Source organism: Epinephelus fuscoguttatus, linkage group LG4 (genome assembly GCF_011397635.1).
Source record: "Epinephelus fuscoguttatus linkage group LG4, E.fuscoguttatus.final_Chr_v1".
NCBI lineage: Eukaryota > Metazoa > Chordata > Actinopteri > Perciformes > Serranidae > Epinephelus > Epinephelus fuscoguttatus.
In genome coordinates this window covers 2158674-2172940 of record NC_064755.1, presented here as the reverse complement: position 1 = coordinate 2172940, position 14267 = coordinate 2158674, and the positions used below count along the sequence as shown (strand labels likewise).

At 44.0% G+C, this 14267-nt stretch overlaps 1 long non-coding RNA gene across 2 annotated transcripts; it reads left to right on the top strand.

The window, feature by feature from the left end:
- Positions 1 to 5390: 5390 nt before the first annotated feature.
- Positions 5391 to 7232, top strand: LOC125887583 (uncharacterized). Of its 2 annotated transcripts, none has more exons than XR_007449176.1 (3): positions 5391 to 5788; positions 5888 to 5968; positions 6755 to 7232. It is a non-coding gene; the product is annotated as an uncharacterized LOC125887583 (long non-coding RNA). The 2 variants fall into 2 exon arrangements; XR_007449177.1 differs by having other exon boundaries at positions 5393 to 5788; positions 5888 to 5964; positions 6750 to 7230.
- Positions 7233 to 14267: the final 7035 nt, after the last annotated feature.

The window sequence follows — 14267 nt, the reverse complement described above, 5'->3', positions numbered from 1 at the left end:
AGCAATATCAATTCCATGTGTTCTAATTACACACAGAAGTGACCGAATGGCTGGTGGTCAATCAGTCAGATCTAACAGAATGAACTGTAGATGTTAAGGTGTGTCACTGGTATGCCATGTTGAGCCACCCTCGCCTCCCTCACAGTATCTCACCCATTTATTTCATAATCTCTTCTCTAGTTTCACTTCCCAGCAATCCCACTGCAGCCTGATGAGTCTCTTCATCTTCATCTTTCATAAGATTAGTCTTCATTTTCAGCTTCCTTCAGTTTTGTCCCCTTCACATTGTCAAATCCAACTCCAAAGTAGAACAGTAGGAGAACACCCTTTAAAAGCCAGGTGCGGCCACACTGAACTTTGAACTTTGGAAATAATCAATGAAACTATACTGCTCCTCGTGTATAAAGGTGCACAGTATCTCTCCTAATAGGGACACACACAAGTTTCTGTAGGGATCACTGCAAGTATGAACTCAGTCTCATTAATAAGCGATAATATGGTAACAAAATACAGTTAAGTACACTGATGAAGGCTAGTTTTAAATAAATTAAGTTTATTTAAAGTTAAACTTCTTCTGTTTTGGTCAAATGAAAATGGCAACAGATAGGCCTATTTATTTTTTTCATCCTCCCACTGTGCAAGTGTGTGCATGTGTGTGAAATTTTGAAAAATGTATCTTATTTGTACATTCTTTTCACATCATGCAGTACTGCGAATTGAATTAAAAGTAAATATATTCAGTGGACAGAAAACATAAATGCAGCAGTGGGCTAAAACAAAACTAGAATTACTGCTCCTCTGTTGTATGCTCCGCACACTAGTAAAGTTTTTCTTAGAGAGTTTGTAGTGCCATATTATCCCACCAGAACACTGCGCTCTACTTTTCACGCCCTGGCCCAAGCCCAGGCAGAAGTCACAGGCCACAAGCACAGGCAAGCCAAACATCCCTCTCCCTATATAGCGAAGGAGAGGGTAAAAGACTTTAACTGTAGTTAGACGTCCGTCTACCTACACTACCTAATAAGGGAAAAAACCCCTATATGATGAGGACAAAAAAATCTCTTAAATTAAACTCTAAGCTAAAGCAAGATAAGCATAAATGAAAAATGTTATCTTTAATGAGAATACACAATCAATAAAGGGAACACTGACTGTCATGCGAAAGTTTATATAAAAGTAAATGAAGATGAATAAAATGAGAAATAAAAATGAAAAATAAAAAAAATGAAAGTGAAAATCAAAAGAATAAACTGAGTAAATATGGTGTCTACTAAACTAATGCTAAGTGTAAGTAGTGTAATGTAAAAATGTGATTTGCTAATCAACCTATTAATGAATTAACATTAATGATCAAAACATTTCTAAATTAAAACACATAAATGTGAATCAGAAGAAGAACTTAAACGAGTGACTCCTGCGAATTGTAAGTCCACAGATCCATCTGCACGTAGCAACCTACAGCAGATGATACCATTAATGTAATCAAAGATCTCGCACAGGGAACGACACAATACATAACAGTGCATAGCACCAGCAGGATCACTAAGACATTGATGACGCTTTACATCCACTGAAAGAAAACCAGGACCACAGGTCCATACCTGCTCCAAATTCGGTATCACAGCTCTTCTCCAGATGTAACAGGTCATTAAGATGAGCAACCACATGTGTCATGTTATCAGTGATGTCAGGTATGTATGTACAGCAATCAGTACCCACAATGTGACAAGCCCCCCTTGACTGGCCAGGACTAAATCCACTGCCGTCCTGTTCTGCAGAGCCACATTTCTGAGGCCCTGTACTGCTGGTGTGAGTGAGCTAAATCCTATAGCCGCTTTGTCTGTGAGATTTTCCAAGTCCGCAGCTACAGTATCAATCTTGTGTGCATTGTTTATTGTTCCCCACCTTGGCAGGAAACCCCCAAAATCCTTCTCCACAGGGGGCACCCTTACCGGCTCTTCTTGCTCTGTGCGGTGGGTAGTAGTGATCATAGTCTGTGGGAAAATGAGTCAAATCAGGAGCAATTTTCAGAGCAGGCAGCAACTTAGCCAAGTAGCACCTGCCACACCATCCGGGCTGAAGTGCCTGATAAACATGTCTGCCACACACCCAGACGTGATGTCTGAGCGATCCATACCCATCACTACCGACTGCTGTCTCCGTCACCGAAAGCACAGACCGTTCCACCTGCAAGCTTTCCAGTTCTTTTGTCTCAGATCTCTCACTACAACGTAGTTACCTGCATTGAGATCATGCAGCTTCCCTTCCGCTGGTTTGGGCAGGGCAGCTTTCACCTGTTGGTGGATTTCAGACAAAACAGAGGACAAGGTTGCACAATATTGTAACATTTCATCCTCGCAGTGACCAGTGTCTGGCAACTGCCTTTTTACGGGCCCAATCCCGGTATTGAGAGGTCTGCCAAATAAGATCTCAAATGGACTGAATCCATTTCTGCTCCTCCTTCTAGCCCTCATGTGCATCAATACAATAGGAAGAGCTTTTGTCCATGACATCTTAGTCTCCTCACACACGTTCACACGTTCACTGCCCTGGCTTTCTTTGCTGCCCCAGCCTTGATGTTGGTGAACGTTGAAGTGTGGGTTAGATTGGAGACTCTAAATTCGCCTGTAGGTTTTTCTCCACATTTGGCTGTCTCCTGCTCGGCAACCCGAAGCTGTAGGCATTTTTATATAGCACCAATTTCTTGAATATGTCTTGGCAAAGCTACGTGGAAAACCTGATGGTCGCTGGCAGCTGTCAGGATAGCACCATTGTTGGATATAGGGACGCCAAATATGTTTGGGCAGCACATGCCGGTGGTACTTTCAACAATATCACGTCTCAAGAAATTGACGTCCTTATCGGCAAGGACAGGGAGACCTTTCACACCAACGGTCTCACCCTGGGCTCAAAGAAGTGTTCAGTCCTCAGAGACAACCTCCATGATGACGGGGACAATGGACAATGGACATCAGGACAAAGAGCTCAGGAGGCGGACCTACATACAATGTCTCTGTGGGAAGAGCTGGAAAAGTATTAGTGTAAAAGGTATACTATAAAGTATAGTAGCACAGATCACACATCTTTTGCAAAACTCTGTGGCATAACTGGAAAACTCTCTTGTAAACCAGTATGACACGTGGTCCAAACCATGTGTCAATTTAGCAAAGAAATGAAAAAGGCAGCTATGTAACCACAATACATCCTGCTTTTTTCCAAACGGCCTTCTCCGCCAGAGAGGCCCTTATCTGCAGGTCGGTTATCTCAGCCGTAGCCATGACTGTAGGAGTAGAATCAGGGGTTAGTGAGGTAGCATGCAAGGCTAAAGACAATGGCAGCACATGATGAGCAATAGATTTCCCCGCTGAAGTTAAGAAATCCCTATCCTTCCAGATTTGTCCAAAATCATGAACCACGCCCCAAGCATATCTGCTGTCTGTGTAAATATTTACAGATTTGCCCTCTGCCAGTTTACATGCCTCTGTCAGAGCCACCAATTCAGCCACTTTAGCTGAATGTGAGGATGACAAAGGATGTGCGATTGCTGTCTCCTGCAGTGTTGTGACGGCAAAACCTGCAACATTTTTACCAATGCTTGGGTCTCTTGAAGCTGATCCATCAACAAAGAACTCAAAATCAGCATTATCAATCGGTGTGTCTCTCAAATCTGGCCTGGGAGAGCAAGCAGAAGTTATCACAGACACACAGTCATGTGTGTCAACTGCAGCAACACTATAAAGTTTGGATGAAAAATAAGCTACAGGTCGCTATTTACCCCTGTGTTCTTGTAACAGTTCAGAAGTCATGTACCCACCCTTTTCGTCAACAGTCTGGGTAAATGGTTTTGCAACAAATTGTAGCTTTGACATGCTGGCTTTATGTCCCTGTTCAGCCTAATGAGTCAGCAAGGCTATGGTCTTTAACACAGCCTTCTCTGGTTTCACTCGCAACCAAAATGTCATCAAAATACTGCAACAAAGCACTTCCTTCAGGCAGTAAAAGAGTTTCCAAACTTTCTCTCAAAGCAGAATTTCAAATCAAAATGCAAACCAGAACTGACTATCTGGGTGTACTGGAACACTGAAAAAAACATTTGACCGTTTAACAACTGAAAATCATTTGCTATCAGCTGGAACTTGAGACAGAATTGTATGTGGATTTGGGACCGTAGGCTAGGCTGACCAAACGTCCTCTTTTGCCCGGATATGTCCACTTTTCACATCCTGTCCGGGGCGTCCGAGGGGTGTTTATAAATTGATGATAATGTCCGGTTTTGTGTGCGTAATCCCTGAGAGGCTGCCTTATTGGCAGATCTCCAACGCTCACAATGAGGAAGCAGGAGACACCGGCAGTGCAGCATTATTCTTACCGTCCCGACCTGGTCGGGATATATGGGCTGAGTGCACCTTGTGCAAAGCTGGCACATATGATTCTGTGTCTAATAAAGGTGCCGGGGAGCTCCAAGTTGGATTTTCTAATGCAGAAGAGGTATTATTTAGAACATTTTTTCATATCATTTATTTATTTATTTATTTAGTTGTCCAGTAAGACTTGAAAAGATAGCTATTATTTTACAAGTTGATTTTTCTAATACAGAAGAGACATTATTTCTATCATTATTTCATTCCAGAGATTTTACATTTATATTTATTTTTGCACAATTGAAACTTGTAAAAAGATTATTATTTTAGGCATAATAAAAGCAAGTTGAGTAACCTCTGAGAAGCCTATCTAAATTTCTGTCTTTGAGAGATATTATTTTGTAATATAAGTGAATTTTTTATCCATACATATAAACTTTAAATATATTAAAATTACAAGGCATCTTTGAGTAAACTGCTAGTATCATTTAAGTAGGCTATCTCGTGGCTGGGGCGAGTGTCCTCTTTTTTAGAAATCAAAATATGGTCACCCTACCGTAGGCACCCTGGCCTGCACAGCAGCATTTACAGCTTGCAGGTCTTGCACAAATCTCCACCCTGCAGGTTGTATTATACGCATTATATTCTATTTTACGCACAGGAAATATGGGCCTTCTCACAGGAGAGTTTGCACATGCAACAATCACTCCCGCTTTCAACAGAGCATGGTTTAATGCCTTCAACTGCTTCACATCTGAGAGGATATTGATTATGACAGGTTCTGTAGTCTGATTTAGGTGTTATTATCACAGGCTCACAGTTTTTTATCAGGCCAGCATCAATCAATCAATCAATTTTATTTGTAAAGCCCAATATCACAAATCACAATTTGCCTCACAGGGCACATCATGTTTACTTTTGGCCCAGAGACAAGCAGGAACCTGCTGTAGCTCTGGGATGTCTGTGTAGCCCAGGCTATAAAGTGACATTATTTTGTTGAAACTATTCCTTTAAAATAATTCCTTTTATTTGTGAAAGAAACAATTTAATGAAAAAAAGTCATTAAAAATTCTAAAAGCAGTTCATTTTATTCTGGAATAAATGATTCATGATAGATGATTCATAAATAGTTCATTTTATTTTTGAAATATCATTGAAATTAATTTATATGCACCAACAACTGTTAAAACCTGAGTTAAAAGTGGTTAAAATGGAGAAAAGGAGAAATAGAGAGAAAAAAGGAAAAAAAGAGAGTTGCTGCAGAGGGCTACGTAGAACGACCCAATCAGTGAACCCCTCTGGGTTCAGGTGATCAACCCTGTAGGGTCACGTCCGGTCTTCTCTTCCGATTCTGCGGTCATGTTTACCTCTGCTGCCTCATGTGCTACCTGATCCAAACCGCGAGTAAACCTGTTGCCATCCACGGGGTAAGACATGAAAATAATGTTTCCAAACTGAGTTGTAGTAATTCCTGATGAAGTTAAGCACTGGTTGACCGGTATATTGTTAACATTTAAACTTTGTAGAGCTCCGTGAGACCGGATGATTTCCGCCGACCTGGCGAGGGTAAATGCTGAAACTGTGCTCCTAGCTTGATCACTCGGTGAGTGAAAATACCCTTTAACCTGTTCGGTTAACTTGGAATGCATTTTATATTCATGTGTAACCTGTGTGGTTGTGTGTAAAGCAGTTAAAAGTCACGTTAATCTGCGCAGATAGCCATGAAAAAAGGTGCTAATGGTGCTATAACCACCATAGACTGTGTGTGTGGCTAATGGCCCATTGACTTGTGTATAGCCATTTAGCTCATTTGGTGTCATATGCAAATTATCGTTTTATGGTGTTTTATAGCTGTTTGCTTCAGAATATTTTTCTAAACTGTCGTTCACTACATGTGTTGAAAAAATAAGATGATGGTGAGACTATTGATGTGTGTGTGTGCTTATGGTAAATGCAGAGGTGAATGTTTGGTGCAGTTTCTCATTGTTACCGGTGCAAGGAGAGACATATAAGCACAGTAGGCCTTAATGCCTCTAAGTTACCATGAGTTTCTCTGAATTTAATGCAGTTTTCTACAAAAATTAAAGGGTACTATGCAATATTTTCTTTGTTTGTTTTTGAAAAATGATATTTTCCTTGTTGTTAATGTAACAAAGACTGGTTAAGGTCTTTAAACAGTTATTAATGTAGTTACAGTACTTGAATTTAATTATTAAATGCACTTTAAATGTATTTATGGTTACACAACTGTAAGTTAATATTTGAACTGAAGATTTTGTTGTACAACTGAACCTTTTGAGAGCTTGATTTAACCCAATTAATGTGAAGCATTATTATTGATCGGTGATAATCAACATGCTATTTGGATTTCCTTTGACCTCCTTGTAGGTCAGGTTTTTTTTTCCTGTGACATCATTAGATGACGTCCCAGCCACATCCCACCGTCCAGTGGAGAGCTTCAGCTGGTTTCGTGTGAAGTTTCCAGAGATCCAGAGATTGTTTCCAGATCCCAGATCCATAGATTCCCAGCGTGAGCTGGGTGGCGAGCCGCATCGAAACTACTGATACTGAACTCTGAGAGTGGAGAAGAATTCCTTCATTCCCCCTTTCTCACAGACCGTGTGGTAGGACAGAACAAACATACACTGATCCACTAATACACTTGACACGGATCCGAAGAAACAAGGGCCCCAACGGTAACTTTGGGACACAAAGGGTTTTTCTTTTTGCCGGCTTTATTATTTTAGTTTGTTATTTTTCATTGAATGTCTTGCAACAACTGTTGTATTTTCATTGTGTTATTGGTTAATAATAACAAGTGGCCACAAAAAACTTAAACCATTGCCTGTGTCTTTTGATTGCTCAACCACCAGGGTTCTCACTAGCTGATAGTCTTCTGTTACTGGTCCATCTCTTAGCGTTTACTATTACTTACCTGTACTCATGTTATAACATCGTAATAAGGGTTACAGATTTGGCGAGCCAGCCAGGAGAGCCCTGTTGAGTGTGTAATTGTCAATTTTATTTTGTGTGTACAAGTTGTTACAATTAAAGGTACATTTAAAAAAAAAAAAAAAAAAAATATAGGAAAAATTAGACACGGCAAAATGGAAATAGTGATGCAGGAAGCAGTTGAAATCCCCTGCGCTGTAGTGGTTAGTGGGTTAACTGACACAGATAGTGATGATGAAGTATCTACTTACCTTCAGAAATATGGTTCCATCAAACGCTTTTTCCGTATAGATGATCCTAAATCAGATTTCCACAGACACATCATTGTGGAATTCACACAAAGCACTGCTATGGAAGCCTTAGAGCCCTTGTTGCCCCTTAAGCTTCAAAGCCCCACCCAGACCAGCACTGTGTATGAAGTGAAGAGTTTGGCAAGTGTTTACACACTAGATGCTCGAAGCAAGGCTACCAGAACATACATGGAACAACTGTATGACATTGCCAAGCTAAGTGGAACCCCTTTAGAGCAAATGCTGAAAGAGGAGCTGACACATCTTGCTTTGTCTACAGCTAGCACACTGTCCTCTTCTCCTCAGCCTTGCCCAAAACTCTCACCTGAGCAGAGCCCACTCTCCCAAACGGAACCATCCGACCAGGAAAATGTCTCATCCTCTCCGCGCCCTTCTTTCGTTGATCCTACTGATCCTGCAGGTAGGAAACCTTCTCACAATGAGGTTCAGCCTCATACCCCCTCGATCCTCACAAAAAACCTGACCGAGTTAACCTTGTCGTCGACTCCCCCAGTTGTCACTGGTGACACGACCCAGTCCACCATCGACGTGAATCCCCCAAGTATTCAACGAGTGGTGGTTGAACATGTTGTCCGCAGCAGTGAAGGCCCATCACACCTTTCTACGCCGGGTAGGCTTCGAGCTTTCTCAGGGAAATGTCCACGTCCTAGTAACGAAGCGGATTATGACACGTGGCGTACCAGTGTTGAAGTCCTCATGAAGGATCCCTCAGTTTCCGACTCACACTGCACTCATCGCATCCTTGACAGTCTCCTCCCTCCTGCTTCTGAGATGACTAAGCATCTTGGCCCACAGGCTAGACCTTCGGCCTATCTTGAACTACTGGACTCTGCCTATGGAGCAGTTGAAGATGGCGATGAACTGTATGCCAGATTCATGAGTACACTTCAAAATGATAGGAGAAGCCATCTGCTTTTTGCAGAGGTTGCATGTGGCACTGAGCACAACTATGAGGCGTGGTGGTGTGTCATCTCACGACTTTGACCAGCAACTTTTAAAGCAGTTCTGCGCGGTTGCTGGGAAAATTCCTTAATAGTCGACCTTCAGCTTGAACAAAGGAAGAGGAATCCACCATCCTTTGCAGAACTGTTGCTGCTGTTAAGGACAGAAGAGGATAAACAGGCAGCGAAAATGAGTCGTATGAAGCAACATCTGGGCAGCACCAAGCCTGCTTATAGTGCCAGCAAACAGCGTGTCATGTCTCATCTACAAACGGCACATGCCACAACTGAGTCTGATCACTGCACTGAAGTCGAGATGCTGAGGAAACAAATAGCAGACATTAGTGCTCAACTTGACAGCATGACAGTTGAGAGTAAAAAACAGAAACTGCCTAAACAGAAAGCAAAGTCCTTTGCCTCCAGTGCCAAAGCCGATACTCACCTCATGAAAAAGAAAGGAACAAGTCAGCAGAGCCCCTCTGACAAACTGAGCAGCAAGCCACGCCCTTGGTACTGCTTCCAATGTGGGGAGGATGGTCATATAGTCTCGGCTTGTGGCAATGAGCCAAACCCTTCCCTCGTAGCAGCAAAGAGAAAACAGCTCAGAGAAAGGCAGGCTGCATGGGAGTCCTCTAATTCCCTTGGCGATCAGGCACATTTAAACTAATATCTGCTCCCATAGAGGGACATATGGGAGCGACCCCTGGCAAATCCAGTCCCACGATTGAGAAAACTGCCTGGAAGAGAGCTCAAAATAAGAGGAAGCCCAGTACACTTCCTCGTGGCCTTGTGGGAACTAAAACCACTGCTCAGGTAACTATTGCGGGAAAAGACACTAGTTGTCTTTTAGACACAGGTTCGCAGGTGACCACAGTACCCCAGTCTTTTTATGAGCAGCACTTGCCAGATCTGACCATCCATCCTTTAGGCGATCTCCTTGACGTTGAGGGTGCCAACGGCCAATTAGTCCCCTACTTAGGATACATTGAGCTCTCTGTTACATTTCCTAAAGACTTCGTAGGGGCAGACATGGAAGTCCACACTTTGGCGTTGGTTATCCCCCACCTCCGATCTGCAGTCCAGGAGCAGGTACTTATTGGCACAAATACTCTTGACGCCCTGTATGCTGACCTTCAAGAGGACCCGAATTATTCCACCTTTCAGCCATTGTCTTATGGCTATAGGGCCGTCCTCAAAATCCTCCAACTGCGTCAGAAAAGCTCCACCAGTAGTAGCCTTGGCTGGGCGAAAATGGTTGGAAAGACACCTGAGGTTGTTCCAGCAGGACAGACAGTCATTCTCAAAGGCATGGCTAATGTATCTAGTGCTCATTCTGATAAGTACGTCCTCGTTGAACAGCCATCAGCCTCTTCTTTACCCAGCGGCCTCCTGGTCACAGCTAGCTTGGTCAGCTTGCCAGCGAAACAACCTTGCCACCTACCCGTTGTTTTGAAAAATGAAACAGAACACGATATTGTCATTCCATCAAAGACAATATTGGCAGATATCAATGCTGTGGCACGAGTGATACACAAAGAACAAACAGTAAAGGAATCAAACCCACCTGACATGCAGGGGGAGTCCCCCCAACCGACAAAACTGAGTTTTGATTTTGGAGACTCACCTTTACCCCCCGAGTGGAGGGAGCGGGTAACGAACATGTTGAACTCCATGCCAGACGCGTCTTCTCCCATCACGACCTGGATTTTGGACATACAGACAAAGTCAAACACCGTATTAAACTCAGTGATGAAACACCTTTCAAGTTCAGACCACGTCCGATACACCCCCATGATGTAGACGCAGTGAGACAACACCTACAGGAGCTCCTTGATTCAGGGATTATACGAGTCTGAGTCCCCGTTTGCATCCCCTATCGTTGTCGTTAGGAAGAAAGATGGTTCTGTTCGTCTTTGCATAGACTTCAGAAAGCTAAACCTTCAGACAATCAAGGATGCTTATGCTCTCCCAAAACTTGAAGAGGCATTCTCTGCTCTTGCTGGGTCGAAGTGGTTCTCCGTTCTGGACCTTAAATCGGGGTACTATCAGATTGAAATGGAGGAATCAGACAAACAGAAGACAGCGTTTGTTTGCCCACTAGGGTTTTGGGAGTTCCAAAGGATGCCTCAAGGCATCACAAATGCGCCATCAACATTCCAACGATTGATGGAAAGGTGTGTTGGAGAGATGAACCTCAAAGAGGTTTTAGTGTTCATTGACGACCTGATTATTTTTTCATCTTCCCTGGAGGAGCACGAACAGCGCCTGAAGCGTGTCTTACAACGGCTGAAGGAATACGGACTGAAGTTAGCGCCAGGGAAGTGTAAATTTTTTCAGACCTCTGTCAGATATCTCGGTCATGTGGTTTCTGAGAAGGGTGTAGAGACAGACCCGGAGAAAGTGAAAGCCCTGACGACGTGGCCTGTCCCCACCAACCTAAAGGAACTTCAGTCCTTTTTAGGTTTCGCGGGGTATTACAGACGGTTCATTCAGGGCTATTCCCATGTCATCAAGCCCCTAACTGAGCTAACCTCCGGTTATCCACCCCTTAGGAAGGAAAACAAAAAACCTAAGAAAGCCACAGACCGAGAATATTACAATCCAAAAGAGCCTTTTCATCAAAGATGGACACTCCAGTGTCAGGAAGCCTTCGACCTGATAATCCAGAAGTTGACGTCAGCTCCAGTGTTGGGTTTCGCAGACCCCCAGCTTCCGTATGTCCTACATACAGACGCCAGCACCCTCGGCGTGGGGGCTGCACTGTACCAGGTTCAAGATGGCCAGCCGAGAGTTATAGCGTTTGCTAGCCGAGGGCTCTCGAAAAGTGAACGGAAGTACCCTGCCCATAAACTCGAATTTCTGGCCCTAAAGTGGGCGGTTACAGAAAAGTTTTCGGATTATCTTTATGGCACGGACTTCACAGTGGTTACCGATAGTAACCCGTTGACCTACCTTTTAACCTCGGCCAAGCTTGACGCAACAGGCTACCGGTGGCTGTCCAGCCTGTCGACTTTCTCCTTCCGACTTCAGTACAGAGCTGGCAAGCGAAACTTGGACGCCGACGCCTTGTCCCGCCGTTCTCATGGCCCACCAGAGGATGACCCTGTATCACAAAAGAAAGTGAGAGAATCCGGCAATTTGCTTTGTACCATCTGAGTGATGTTGACACACCTCAGACTGTTCCTCAAGAAGTGATTCAAGCTATATGTGATCGGCACATGGTCACCAGTGTCGGAGGTGCCAAGGCTGAAAGCTTCAGCCCTGTGTTGACTCTAGTTGAATCCCTTTCTCTTCAGCCCACAGCTATTCCAGACTGTTTTCAGGAAGAGCAAGTGGAGGGGTTTCCTTTTGTACCCTCATTTTCTGAAGAGGAACTAAGGAAAAAACAGAGATTAGATCCTGCAATCAATGAAGTGATTGTTCAAATGGAGACTGGTAAAACCCCACCCCCCACCCTCAAAGCAGAGCTGCCTGAGCTCCCTCTGCTACTGCGTGAGCTCAATAGGCTGGAGCTACGGAATGGAGTGCTCTATCGACAGCGGCAAGACGGACCTGATATCATGTTCCAGTTAGTTCTCCCTGAGGAGTTAAGAGCAACAGCCCTGCAGAGCCTCCACGATGGAATGGGTCATCTTGGAGTCGAGCGGACAGTCGATCTAGTAAGAGCCAGATTCTACTGGCCAAAAATGTATAAGGCCGTCGAAAAACTGATCAAGACCTGCGAGCGATGTGTCCGCCGTAAAACTCTTCCGGAGAGAGCTGCTCCGCTGGTCAACATAAAGACTTGTCGGCCTCTGGAACTCTTGTGTATTGACTTCTTATCCTTGGAGCCAGATCGGTCCAACACAAAGGATGTATTAGTCATTACCGATCACTTCACAAAGTATGCGCTAGCCATACCAACTCCAAACCAGCGAGCCCGTACAGTAGCAAAATGCCTTTGGGATAATTTCATAGTGCATTACGGCTTCCCGGAGCGACTACTCAGCGATCAAGGCCCGGACTTTGAGTCGCACACAATAAGGGAGCTATGTGAGCTCGCTGGGATAAAGAAAGTGCATACTACACCATACCATCCCAGAGGAAATCCGGTTGAGAGGTTCAATCGTACGCTCCTCCAAATGCTCGGGACGTTAAGTCAACCTGACAAATTGCATTGGAAAGACTTCGTGAAACCTCTCGTGCATGCCTATAATTGCACCAAAAATGATACGACCGGATTTTCCCCCTATGAATTGATGTTTGGGAGACAACCCAGGCTTCCCATCGACCTAGCCTTTGGGCTGCCCACCAACACCAATAAGGTCTCTCATTCCCAGTACGTCAAAGACCTAAAATCTCGCCTGGAACAGAGTTACAGGATTGCAACCTCCAATGCACAAAAGAATGCTGATCGAAATAAGGCCCGGTTTGACAGACAAGTTGTAGACTCATCCTTGGAAGTGGGTGATAGGATCCTTGTTCGTAATGTCAAGCTGCAAGTGGAAAGCATAAACTAGCAAACAAGTGGGAGGATGATGTCTACATTGTTCTCAGGAAAGCTGGTGACATGCCTGTTTACACAGTCAAGCCGGAGGGCAAAGATGAGCCAGTGCGCACCCTACATCGTGACCTGCTCCTCCCTTGTGGCTTTCTGTCTGCAACTGTGACGAATGAACCTGTCAAACAGCCCCCAGTCAGAAGACCTAGGACAAGACAGTTTCCCACCGCTGAAAGCGAGGGAGAGGAGGAAAGCTCTGACTCGGAAATTGGAGACACTCGGATGTTTTTCCATTTCCAAACACCAGAGCCCAATGTCAATGAGACTTACATGTTGAGGAATCCTCCATGTGCGATCAGACAGTCAAATGAACTGGATGTGTCATCTGCTCCAGTTCTCTCTGATTCTCCGGCATCTGAGCCCCCTGCCGAGGACAGAGATGAGCTATCCATGCAGAACCTACCTGAACAAGTCAACGAACCCGAACAAGTCAACCTACCTGAACAAGTCAACTCACCTGAACGAATACATGAAACAGACCAAACTGAAAGTGACTTACCTGAAAATGTATGCCCTGTAGAAAAAAAGAACTTACCTGATGATAATGTCATCCAGCCATGTGATGTCCACGGTGAGCAGCTTCCGGTGCTCCCTGATGTGTCAAGGAGTGAAGAGGAGATATATGGGGCTGGAAGTGGAGAATCTGAGGAGAAAAGTAAGGATGAGTTGGATCAGATGGAAACAGAGAGTGAAGAGGAGACTGAGAGAGAGAGAGGAATGGATACCTCTGTCAGGAGATCAGAGAGGACACGACAGCCGCCAAAACGACTTGACTATGCTGAACTTGGGAATCCCTTTGTCACGGTGGTTAAATCGTTCTTTCATGGACTAACCACAGCACTGGCCGATGCTCTAAGTGAAGGAGAAAACCACCTGTACCCCCCTGACCTGCCCACTCCAGATAAACTACATTTGACTGCTACCATGTACAGAGACGTACATAAGATCAGGAGGGGAGGGTGTAGCCCAGGCTATAAAGTGACATTATTTTGTTGAAACTATTCCTTTAAAATAATTCCTTTTATTTGTGAAAGAAACAATTTAATGAAAAAAAGTCATTAAAAATTCTAAAAGCAGTTCATTTTATTCTGGAATAAATGATTCATGATAGATGATTCATAAATAGTTCATTTTATTTTTGAAATATCATTGAAATTAATTT